The following is an 11,194-nucleotide window of genomic DNA, read 5'->3' as shown; positions in this document are numbered from 1 at the left end:
ACTTTTAGTTTGTACAAACATATTTCCTTGATAACTAGAAGAAAATATTCCTGCTTTCTTGTTCTCTTAGATATAACTTGTACACCATTTTTGTCTGCCTTTCTGAGGTGAAAACCCGTTAGAAATACCCTCAGAGAACCAGTGAAAAATATACTTTTAGTTTGTACAAACATATTTCCTTGATAACTAGAAGAAAATATTCCTGCTTTCTCGTTCTCTTAGATATAACTTGTACACCATTTTTGTCTGCCTTTCTGGGGTGAAAACCGGTAGAAATACCCTCAGAGAACCAGTGAAAAATATACTTTTAGTTTGTACAAACATATTTCCTTGATAACTAGAAGAAAATATTCCTGCTTTCTCGTTCTCTTAGATATAACTTGTACACAATTTTTGTCTGCCTTTCTGAGGTGAAAACCCGTTAGAAATACCCTCAGAGAACCAGTGAAAAATAACTTTTAGTTTGTACAAACATATTTCCTTGATAACTAGAAGAAAATATTCCTGCTTTCTCGTTCTCTTAGATATAACTTGTACACCATTTTTGTCTGCCTTTCTGAGGTGAAAACCCGGTAGAAATACCCTCAGAGAACCAGTGAAAAATATGCATTTAGTTTGTACAAACATATTTCCTTGATAACTAGAAAAAAATATTCCTGCCTTCTCGTTCTCTTAGATATAACTTGTACACAATTTTTGTCTGCCTTTCTGAGGTGAAAACCCAGTAGAAAGACCCTCAGAGAATCAGTGAAAAATGTACTTTTAGTTTGTACAAACATATTTCCTTGATAACTAGAAGAAAATATTCCTGCTTTCTTGTTCTCTTAGATATAACTTGTACACCATTTTTGTCTGCCTTTCTGAGGTGAAAACCCAGTAGAAAGACCCTCAGAGAACCAGTGAAAAATGTACTTTTAGTTTGTACAAACATATTTCCTTGATAACTAGAAGAAAATATTCCTGCTTTCTCGTTCTCTTAGATATAACTTGTACACCATTTTTGTCTGCCTTTCTGAGGTGAAAACCCGTAGAAATACCCTCAGAGAACCAGTGAAAAATGTACTTTTAGTTTGTACAAACATATTTCCTTGATAACTAGAAGAAAATATTCCTGCTTTCTCGTTCTCTTAGATATAACTTGTACACCATTTTTGTCTGCCTTTCTGAGGTGAAAACCCGTAGAAATACCCTCAGAGAACCAGTGAAAAATAACTTTTAGTTTGTACAAACATATTTCCTTGATAACTAGAAGAAAATATTCCTGCTTTCTTGTTCTCTTAGATATAACTTGTACACCATTTTTGTCTGCCTTTCTGAGGTGAAAACCCGTTAGAAAAACCCTTAGAGAACCAGTGAAAAATATACTTTTAGTTTGTACAAACATATTTCCTTGATAACTAGAAAAAAATATTCCTGCCTTCTCGTTCTCTTAGATATAACTTGTACTCAATTTTTGTCTGCCTTTCTGAGGTGAAAACCCGGTAGAAATACCCTCAGAGAACCAGTGAAAAATATACTTTTAGTTTGTACAAACATATTTCCTTGATAACTAGAAGAAAATATTCCTGCTTTCTCGTTCTCTTAGATATAACTTGTACACCATTTTTGTCTGCCTTTCTGAGGTGAAAACCGGTAGAAATACCCTCAGAGAACCAGTGAAAAATATACTTTTAGTTTGTACAAACATATTTCCTTGATAACTAGAAGAAAATATTCCTGCTTTCTTGTTCTCTTAGATATAACTTGTACACCATTTTTGTCTGCCTTTCTGGGGTGAAAACCGAGTAGAAAGACCCTCAGAGAACCAGTGAAAAATGTACTTTTAGTTTGTACAAACATATTTCCTTGATAACTAGAAGAAAATATTCCTGCTTTCTTGTTCTCTTAGATATAACTTGTACACCATTTTTGTCTGCCTTTCTGGGTGAAAACCCGGTAGAAATACCCTCAGAGAACCAGTGAAAAATGTACTTTTAGTTTGTACAAACATATTTCCTTGATAACTAGAAGAAAATATTCCTGCTTTCTTGTTCTCTTAGATATAACTTGTACACCATTTTTGTCTGCCTTTCTGAGGTGAAAACCCGTAGAAATACCCTCAGAGAACCAGTGAAAAATATACTTTTAGTTTGTACAAACATATTTCCTTGATAACTAGAAGAAAATATTCCTGCTTTCTCGTTCTCTTAGATATAACTTGTACACCATTTTTGTCTGCCTTTCTGAGGTGAAAACCCGTTAGAAATACCCTCAGAGAACCAGTGAAAAATATACTTTTAGTTTGTACAAACATATTTCCTTGATAACTAGAAAAAAATATTTCTGCTTTCTCGTTCTCTTAGATATAACTTGTACACCATTTTTGTCTGCCTTTCTGGGGTGAAAAACCGGTAGAAATACCCTCAGAGAACCAGTGAAAAATATACTTTTAGTTTGTACAAACATATTTCCTTGATAACTAGAAGAAAATATTCCTGCTTTCTCGTTCTCTTAGATATAACTTGTACACAATTTTTGTCTGCCTTTCTGAGGTGAAAACCCAGTAGAAAGACCCTCAGAGAACCAGTGAAAAATGTACTTTTAGTTTGTACAAACATATTTCCTTGATAACTAGAAGAAAATATTCCTGCTTTCTTGTTCTCTTAGATATAACTTGTACACAATTTTTGTCTGCCTTTCTGAGGTGAAAACCCAGTAGAAAGACCCTCAGAGAACCAGTGAAAAATGTACTTTTAGTTTGTACAAACATATTTCCTTGATAACTAGAAGAAAATATTCCTGCTTTCTCGTTCTCTTAGATATAACTTGTACACCATTTTTGTCTGCCTTTCTGGGTGAAAACCCGGTAGAAATACCCTCAGAGAACCAGTGAAAAATGTACTTTTAGTTTGTACAAACATATTTCCTTGATAACTAGAAGAAAATATTCCTGCTTTCTTGTTCTCTTAGATATAACTTGTACACCATTTTTGTCTGCCTTTCTGAGGTGAAAACCCAGTAGAAATACCCTCAGAGAACCAGTGAAAAATATACTTTTAGTTTGTACAAACATATTTCCTTGATAACTAGAATAAAATATTCCTGCCTTCTCGTTCTCTTAGATATAGTTGTACACAATTTTTGTCTGCCTTTCTGAGGTGAAAACCCGGTAGAAATACCCTCAGAGAACCAGTGAAAAATATACTTTTAGTTTCTACAAACATATTTCCTTGATAACTAGAAAAAATATTCCTGCTTTCTTGTTCTCTTAGATATAACTTGTACACCATTTTTGTCTGCCTTTCTGAGGTGAAAACCCGGTAGAAATACCCTCAGAGAACCAGTGAAAAATATACTTTTAGTTTGTACAAACATATTTCCTTGATAACTAGAAGAAAATATTCCTGCTTTCTTGTTCTCTTAGATATAACTTGTACACAATTTTTGTCTGCCTTTCTGAGGTGAAAACCCGGTAGAAATACCCTCAGAGAACCAGTGAAAAATATACTTTTAGTTTGTACAAACATATTTCCTTGATAACTAGAAGAAAATATTCCTGCTTTCTCGTTCTCTTAGATATAACTTGTACACCATTTTTGTCTGCCTTTCTGGGGTGAAAACCGGTAGAAATACCCTCAGAGAACCAGTGAAAAATATACTTTTAGTTTGTACAAACATATTTCCTTGATAACTAGAAGAAAATATTCCTGCTTTCTTGTTCTCTTAGATATAACTTGTACACCATTTTTGTCTGCCTTTCTGAGGTGAAAACCCGTAGAAATACCCTCAGAGAACCAGTGAAAAATATACTTTTAGTTTGTACAAACATATTTCCTTGATAACTAGAAGAAAATATTCCTGCTTTCTCGTTCTCTTAGATATAACTTGTACACAATTTTTGTCTGCCTTTCTGAGGTGAAAACCCGTTAGAAATACCCTCAGAGAACCAGTGAAAAATACTTTTAGTTTGTACAAACATATTTCCTTGATAACTAGAAGAAAATATTCCTGCTTTCTCGTTCTCTTAGATATAACTTGTACACAATTTTTGTCTGCCTTTCTGAGGTGAAAACCCGTAGAAATACCCTCAGAGAACCAGTGAAAAATAACTTTTAGTTTGTACAAACATATTTCCTTGATAACTAGAAGAAAATATTCCTGCTTTCTCGTTCTCTTAGATATAACTTGTACACAATTTTTGTCTGCCTTTCTGAGGTGAAAACCAAGTAGAAAGACCCTCAGAGAATCAGTGAAAAATGTACTTTTAGTTTGTACAAACATATTTCCTTGATAACTAGAAGGAAATATTCCTGCTTTCTCGTTCTCTTAGATATAACTTGAACACCATTTTTGTCTGCCTTTCTGAGGTGAAAAGCCGGTAGAAATACCCTTAGAAAACCAGTGAAAAATATATTTTAGATTGTACAAACATATTTCCTTGATAACTAGAAGAAAATATTCCTGCTTTCTTGTTGTCTTAGATATAACTTGTACACCATTTTTGTCTGCCTTTCTGAGGTGAAAACCGAGTAGAAATACCCTCAGAGAACCAGTGAAAAATGTACTTTTAGTTTGTACAAACATATTTCCTTGATAACTAGAAGAAAATATTCCTGCTTTCTCGTTCTCTTAGATATAACTTGTACACCATTTTTGTCTGCCTTTCTGGGTGAAAACCCGGTAGAAATACCCTCAGAGAACCAGTGAAAAATGTACTTTTAGTTTGTACAAACATATTTCCTTGATAACTAGAAGAAAATATTCCTGCTTTCTTGTTCTCTTAGATATAACTTGTACACCATTTTTGTCTGCCTTTCTGAGGTGAAAACCCGTAGAAATACCCTCAGAGAACCAGTGAAAAATATACTTTTAGTTTGTACAAACATATTTCCTTGATAACTAGAAGAAAATATTCCTGCTTTCTCGTTCTCTTAGATATAACTTGTACACCATTTTTGTCTGCCTTTCTGAGGTGAAAACCCAGTAGAAAGACCCTCAGAGAACCAGTGAAAAATGTACTTTTAGTTTGTACAAACATATTTCCTTGATAACTAGAAGAAAATATTCCTGCTTTCTCGTTCTCTTAGATATAACTTGTACACCATTTTTGTCTGCCTTTCTGAGGTGAAAACCCAGTAGAAATACCCTCAGAGAACCAGTGAAAAATGTACTTTTAGTTTGTACAAACATATTTCCTTGATAACTAGAAGAAAATATTCCTGCTTTCTCGTTCTCTTAGATTTAACTTGTACACCATTTTTGTCTGCCTTTCTGAGGTGAAAACCCGGTAGAAATACCCTCAGAGAACCAGTGAAAAATGTACTTTTAGTTTGTACAAACATATTTCCATGATAACTAGAAGAAAATATTCCTGCTTTCTTGTTCTCTTAGATATAACTTTTACACCATTTTTGTCTGCCTTTCTGAGGTGAAAACCCATTAGAAAGACCCTCAGAGAACCAGTGAAAAATGTACTTTTAGTTTGTACAAACATATATTCCTTGATAACTAGAAGAAAATATTCCTGCTTTCTCGTTCTCTTAGATATAACTTGTACACCATTTTTGTCTGCCTTTCTGAGGTGAAAACCCGTAGAAATACCCTCAGAGAACCAGTGAAAAATATACTTTTAGTTTGTACAAACATATTTCCTTGATAACTAGAAGAAAATATTCCTGCTTTCTTGTTCTCTTAGATATAACTTGTACACCATTTTTGTCTGCCTTTCTGAGGTGAAAACCCGTAGAAATACCCTCAGAGAACCAGTGAAAAATGTACTTTTAGTTTGTACAAACATATTTCCTTGATAACTAGAAGAAAATATTCCTGCTTTCTCGTTCTCTTAGATATAACTTGTACACCATTTTTGTCTGCCTTTCTGAGGTGAAAACCGGTAGAAATACCCTCAGAGAACCAGTGAAAAATATACTTTTAGTTTGTACAAACATATTTCCTTGATAACTAGAAGAAAATATTCCTGCTTTCTCGTTCTCTTAGATATAACTTGTACACAATTTTTGTCTGCCTTTCTGAGGTGAAAACCCGGTAGAAAAACCCTCAGAGAACCAGTGAAAAATGTACTTTTAGTTTGTACAAACATATTTCCTTGATAACTAGAAGAAAATATTCCTGCTTTCTTGTTCTCTTAGATATAACTTGTACACAATTTTTGTCTGCCTTTCTGAGGTGAAAACCCAGTAGAAAGACCCTCAGAGAACCAGTGAAAAATGTACTTTTAGTTTGTACAAACATATTTCCTTGATAACTAGAATAAAATATTCCTGCTTTCTCGTTCTCTTAGATATAACTTGTACACCATTTTTGTCTGCCTTTCTGAGGTGAAAACCCGGTAGAAATACCCTCAGAGAACCAGTGAAAAATGTACTTTTAGTTTGTACAAACATATTTCCATGATAACTAGAAGAAAATATTCCTGCTTTCTTGTTCTCTTAGATATAACTTGTACACCATTTTTGTCTGCCTTTCTGAGGTGAAAACCCAGTAGAAATACCCTCAGAGAAGCAGTGAAAAATGTACTTTTAGTTTGTACAAACATATTTCCTTGATAACTAGAAGAAAATATTCCTGCTTTCTCGTTCTCTTAGATATAACTTGTACACCATTTTTGTCTGCCTTTCTGAGGTGAAAACCCGTAGAAATACCCTCAGAGAACCAGTGAAAAATATACTTTTAGTTTGTACAAACATATTTCCTTGATAACTAGAAGAAAATATTCCTGCTTTCTTGTTCTCTTAGATATAACTTGTACACCATTTTTGTCTGCCTTTCTGAGGTGAAAACCCGGTAGAAATACCCTCAGAGAACCAGTGAAAAATATACTTTTAGTTTGTACAAACATATTTCCTTGATAACTAGAAAAAAATATTCCTGCCTTCTCGTTCTCTTAGATTGTACACAATTTTTGTCTGCCTTTCTGAGGTGAAAACCCGGTAGAAATACCCTCAGAGAACCAGTGAAAAATATACTTTTAGTTTGTACAAACATATTTCCTTGATAACTAGAAGAAAATATTCCTGCTTTCTCGTTCTCTTAGATATAACTTGTACACCATTTTTGTCTGCCTTTCTGAGGTGAAAACCGGTAGAAATACCCTCAGAGAACCAGTGAAAAATGTACTTTTAGTTTGTACAAACATATTTCCTTGATAACTAGAAGAAAATATTCCTGCTTTCTTGTTCTCTTAGATATAACTTGTACACCATTTTTGTCTGCCTTTCTGAGGTGAAAACCCGTAGAAATACCCTCAGAGAACCAGTGAAAAATATACTTTTAGTTTGTACAAACATATTTCCTTGATAACTAGAAGAAAATATTCCTGCTTTCTCGTTCTCTTAGATATAACTTGTACACCATTTTTGTCTGCCTTTCTGAGGTGAAAACCCGTAGAAATACCCTCAGAGAACCAGTGAAAAATTACTTTTAGTTTGTACAAACATATTTCCTTGATAACTAGAAGAAAATATTCCTGCTTTCTCGTTCTCTTAGATATAACTTGTACACCATTTTTGTCTGCCTTTCTGAGGTGAAAACCCGTAGAAATACCCTCAGAGAACCAGTGAAAAATAACTTTTAGTTTGTACAAACATATTTCCTTGATAACTAGAAGAAAATATTCCTGCTTTCTCGTTCTCTTAGATATAACTTGTACACAATTTTTGTCTGCCTTTCTGAGGTGAAAACCCAGTAGAAAGACCCTCAGAGAACCAGTGAAAAATGTACTTTTAGTTTGTACAAACATATTTCCTTGATAACTAGAAGAAAATATTCCTGCTTTCTCGTTCTCTTAGATATAACTTGTACACCATTTTTGTCTGCCTTTCTGAGGTGAAAACCGGTAGAAATACCCTCAGAGAACCAGTGAAAAATGTACTTTTAGTTTGTACAAACATATTTCCTTGATAACTAGAAGAAAATATTCCTGCTTTCTCGTTCTCTTAGATATAACTTGTACACCATTTTTGTCTGCCTTTCTGAGGTGAAAACCGGTAGAAATACCCTCAGAGAACCAGTGAAAAATGTACTTTTAGTTTGTACAAACATATTTCCTTGATAACTAGAAGAAAATATTCCTGCTTTCTTGTTCTCTTAGATATAACTTGTACACCATTTTTGTCTGCCTTTCTGGGTGAAAACCCGGTAGAAATACCCTCAGAGAACCAGTGAAAAATGTACTTTTAGTTTGTACAAACATATTTCCTTGATAACTAGAAGAAAATATTCCTGCTTTCTTGTTCTCTTAGATATAACTTGTACACCATTTTTGTCTGCCTTTCTGAGGTGAAAACCCGTAGAAATACCCTCAGAGAACCAGTGAAAAATATACTTTTAGTTTGTACAAACATATTTCCTTGATAACTAGAAGAAAATATTCCTGCTTTCTCGTTCTCTTAGATATAACTTGTACACCATTTTTGTCTGCCTTTCTGAGGAGAAAACCCTGTAGAAATACCCTCAGAGAACCAGTGAAAAATGTACTTTTAGTTTGTACAAACATATTTCTCTGATAAATGGAATAAAATATTCCTGCCTTCTCGTTCTCTTAGATATAGCTTGTACACAATTTTTGTCTGCCTTTCTGAGGTGAAAACCCGGTAGAAATACCCTCAGAGAACCAGTGAAAAATGTACTTTTAGTTTGTACAAACATATTTCTCTGATAAATGGAATAAAATATTCCTACCTTCTCGTTCTCTTAGATTTAGCTTGTACACAATTTTTGTCTGCCTTTCTGAGGTGAAAACCCGGTAGAAATACCCACAGAGAAGCAGTGAAAAATGTACTTTTAGTTTTTACAAACATATTTCCATGATAACTAGAAGAAAATATTCCCGCTTTCTTGTTTTCTTAGATATAACTTGTACACCATTTTTGTCTGCCTCTCTGAGGTGAAAACCCATTAGAAAGACCCTCAGAGAACCAGTGAAAAATGTACTTTTAGTTTGTACAAACATATATTACTTGATAACTAGAAGAAAATATTCCTGCTTTCTCGTTCTCTTAGATATAACTTGTACACAATTTTTGTCTGCCTTTCTGAGGTGAAAACCCGTAGAAATACCCTCAGAGAACCAGTGAAAAAATACTTTTAGTTTGTACAAACATATTTCCTTGATAACTAGAAGAAAATATTCCTGCTTTCTTGTTCTCTTAGATATAACTTGTACACCATTTTTGTCTGCCTTTCTGAGGTGAAAACCCGTAGAAATACCCTCAGAGAACCAGTGAAAAATGTACTTTTAGTTTGTACAAACATATTTCCTTGATAACTAGAAGAAAATATTCCTGCTTTCTCGTTCTCTTAGATATAACTTGTACACCATTTTTGTCTGCCTTTCTGAGGTGAAAACCGGTAGAAATACCCTCAGAGAACCAGTGAAAAATATACTTTTAGTTTGTACAAACATATTTCCTTGATAACTAGAAGAAAATATTCCTGCTTTCTCGTTCTCTTAGATATAACTTGTACACCATTTTTGTCTGCCTTTCTGAGGTGAAAACCCATTAGAAAGACCCTCAGAGAACCAGTGAAAAATGTACTTTTAGTTTGTACAAACATATATTACTTGATAACTATTAGAAAATGTTCCTGCTTTCTTGTTCTTTTAGATATAACTTGTACACCATTTTGGTCCGCCTTTCTGGGGTGAAAACCCAGTAGAAAGACCCTTAGAGAACCAGTGAAAAATGTACTTTTTGTTTGTACAAACATATTTCCTTGATAACTAGAAGAAAATATTCCTGCTTTCTCGTTCTCTTAGATATAACTTGTACACCATTTTTGTCTGCCTTTCTGGGTGAAAACCCGGTAGAAATACCCTCAGAGAACCAGTGAAAAATGTACTTTTAGTTTGTACAAACATATTTCCTTGATAACTAGAAGAAAATATTCCTGCTTTCTTGTTCTCTTAGATATAACTTGTACACCATTTTTGTCTGCCTTTCTGGGGTGAAAACCCAGTAGAAAGACCCTCAGAGAACCAGTGAAAAATGTACTTTTATTTGTACAAACATATTTCCTTGATAACTAGAAGAAAATATTCCTGCTTTCTCGTTCTCTTAGATATAACTTGTACACAATTTTTGTCTGCCTTTCTGAGGTGAAAACCCTGTAGAAATACCCTCAGAGAACCAGTGAAAAATAACTTTTAGTTTGTACAAACATATTTCCTTGATAACTAGAAGAAAATATTCCTGCTTTCTTGTTCTCTTAGATATAACTTGTACACCATTTTTGTCTGCCTTTCTGAGGTGAAAACCCGGTAGAAATACCCTCAGAGAACCAGTGAAAAATATACTTTTAGTTTGTACAAACATATTTCCTTGATAACTAGAAAAAAATATTCCTGCCTTCTCGTTCTCTTAGATATAACTTGTACACAATTTTTCTCTGCCTTTCTGAGGTGAAAACCCGGTAGAAATACCCTCAGAGAACCAGTGAAAAATATACTTTTAGTTTGTACAAACATATTTCCTTGATAACTAGAAGAAAATATTCCTGCTTTCTCGTTCTCTTAGATATAACTTGTACACCATTTTTGTCTGCCTTTCTGAGGTGAAAACCGGTAGAAATACCCTCAGAGAACCAGTGAAAAATATACTTTTAGTTTGTACAAACATATTTCCTTGATAACTAGAAGAAAATATTCCTGCTTTCTCGTTCTCTTAGATATAACTTGTACACCATTTTTGTCTGCCTTTCTGAGGTGAAAACCCGTAGAAATACCCTCAGAGAACCAGTGAAAAATATACTTTTAGTTTGTACAAACATATTTCCTTGATAACTAGAAGAAAATATTCCTGCTTTCTCGTTCTCTTAGATATAACTTGTACACCATTTTTGTCTGCCTTTCTGAGGTGAAAACCCGTAGAAATACCCTCAGAGAACCAGTGAAAAATGTACTTTTAGTTTGTACAAACATATTTCCTTGATAACTAGAAGAAAATATTCCTGCTTTCTCGTTCTCTTAGATATAACTTGTACACCATTTTTGTCTGCCTTTCTGAGGTGAAAACCCGTTAGAAATACCCTCAGAGAACCAGTGAAAAATAACTTTTACTTTGTACAAACATATTTCCTTGATAACTAGAAGAAAATATTCCTGCTTTCTCGTTCTCTTAGATATAACTTGTACACAATTTTTGTCTGCCTTTCTGAGGTGAAAACCCAGTAGAAAGACCCTCAGAGAACCAGTGAA

This window comes from Leptopilina boulardi, unplaced genomic scaffold, assembly GCF_019393585.1.
Source record: "Leptopilina boulardi isolate dan_hultmark-lab unplaced genomic scaffold, ZJU_Lbou_2.1 LbouV2_360, whole genome shotgun sequence".
Taxonomy (NCBI): Eukaryota; Metazoa; Arthropoda; class Insecta; order Hymenoptera; family Figitidae; genus Leptopilina; species Leptopilina boulardi.
Note: the sequence above shows the minus strand (reverse complement) of the source record.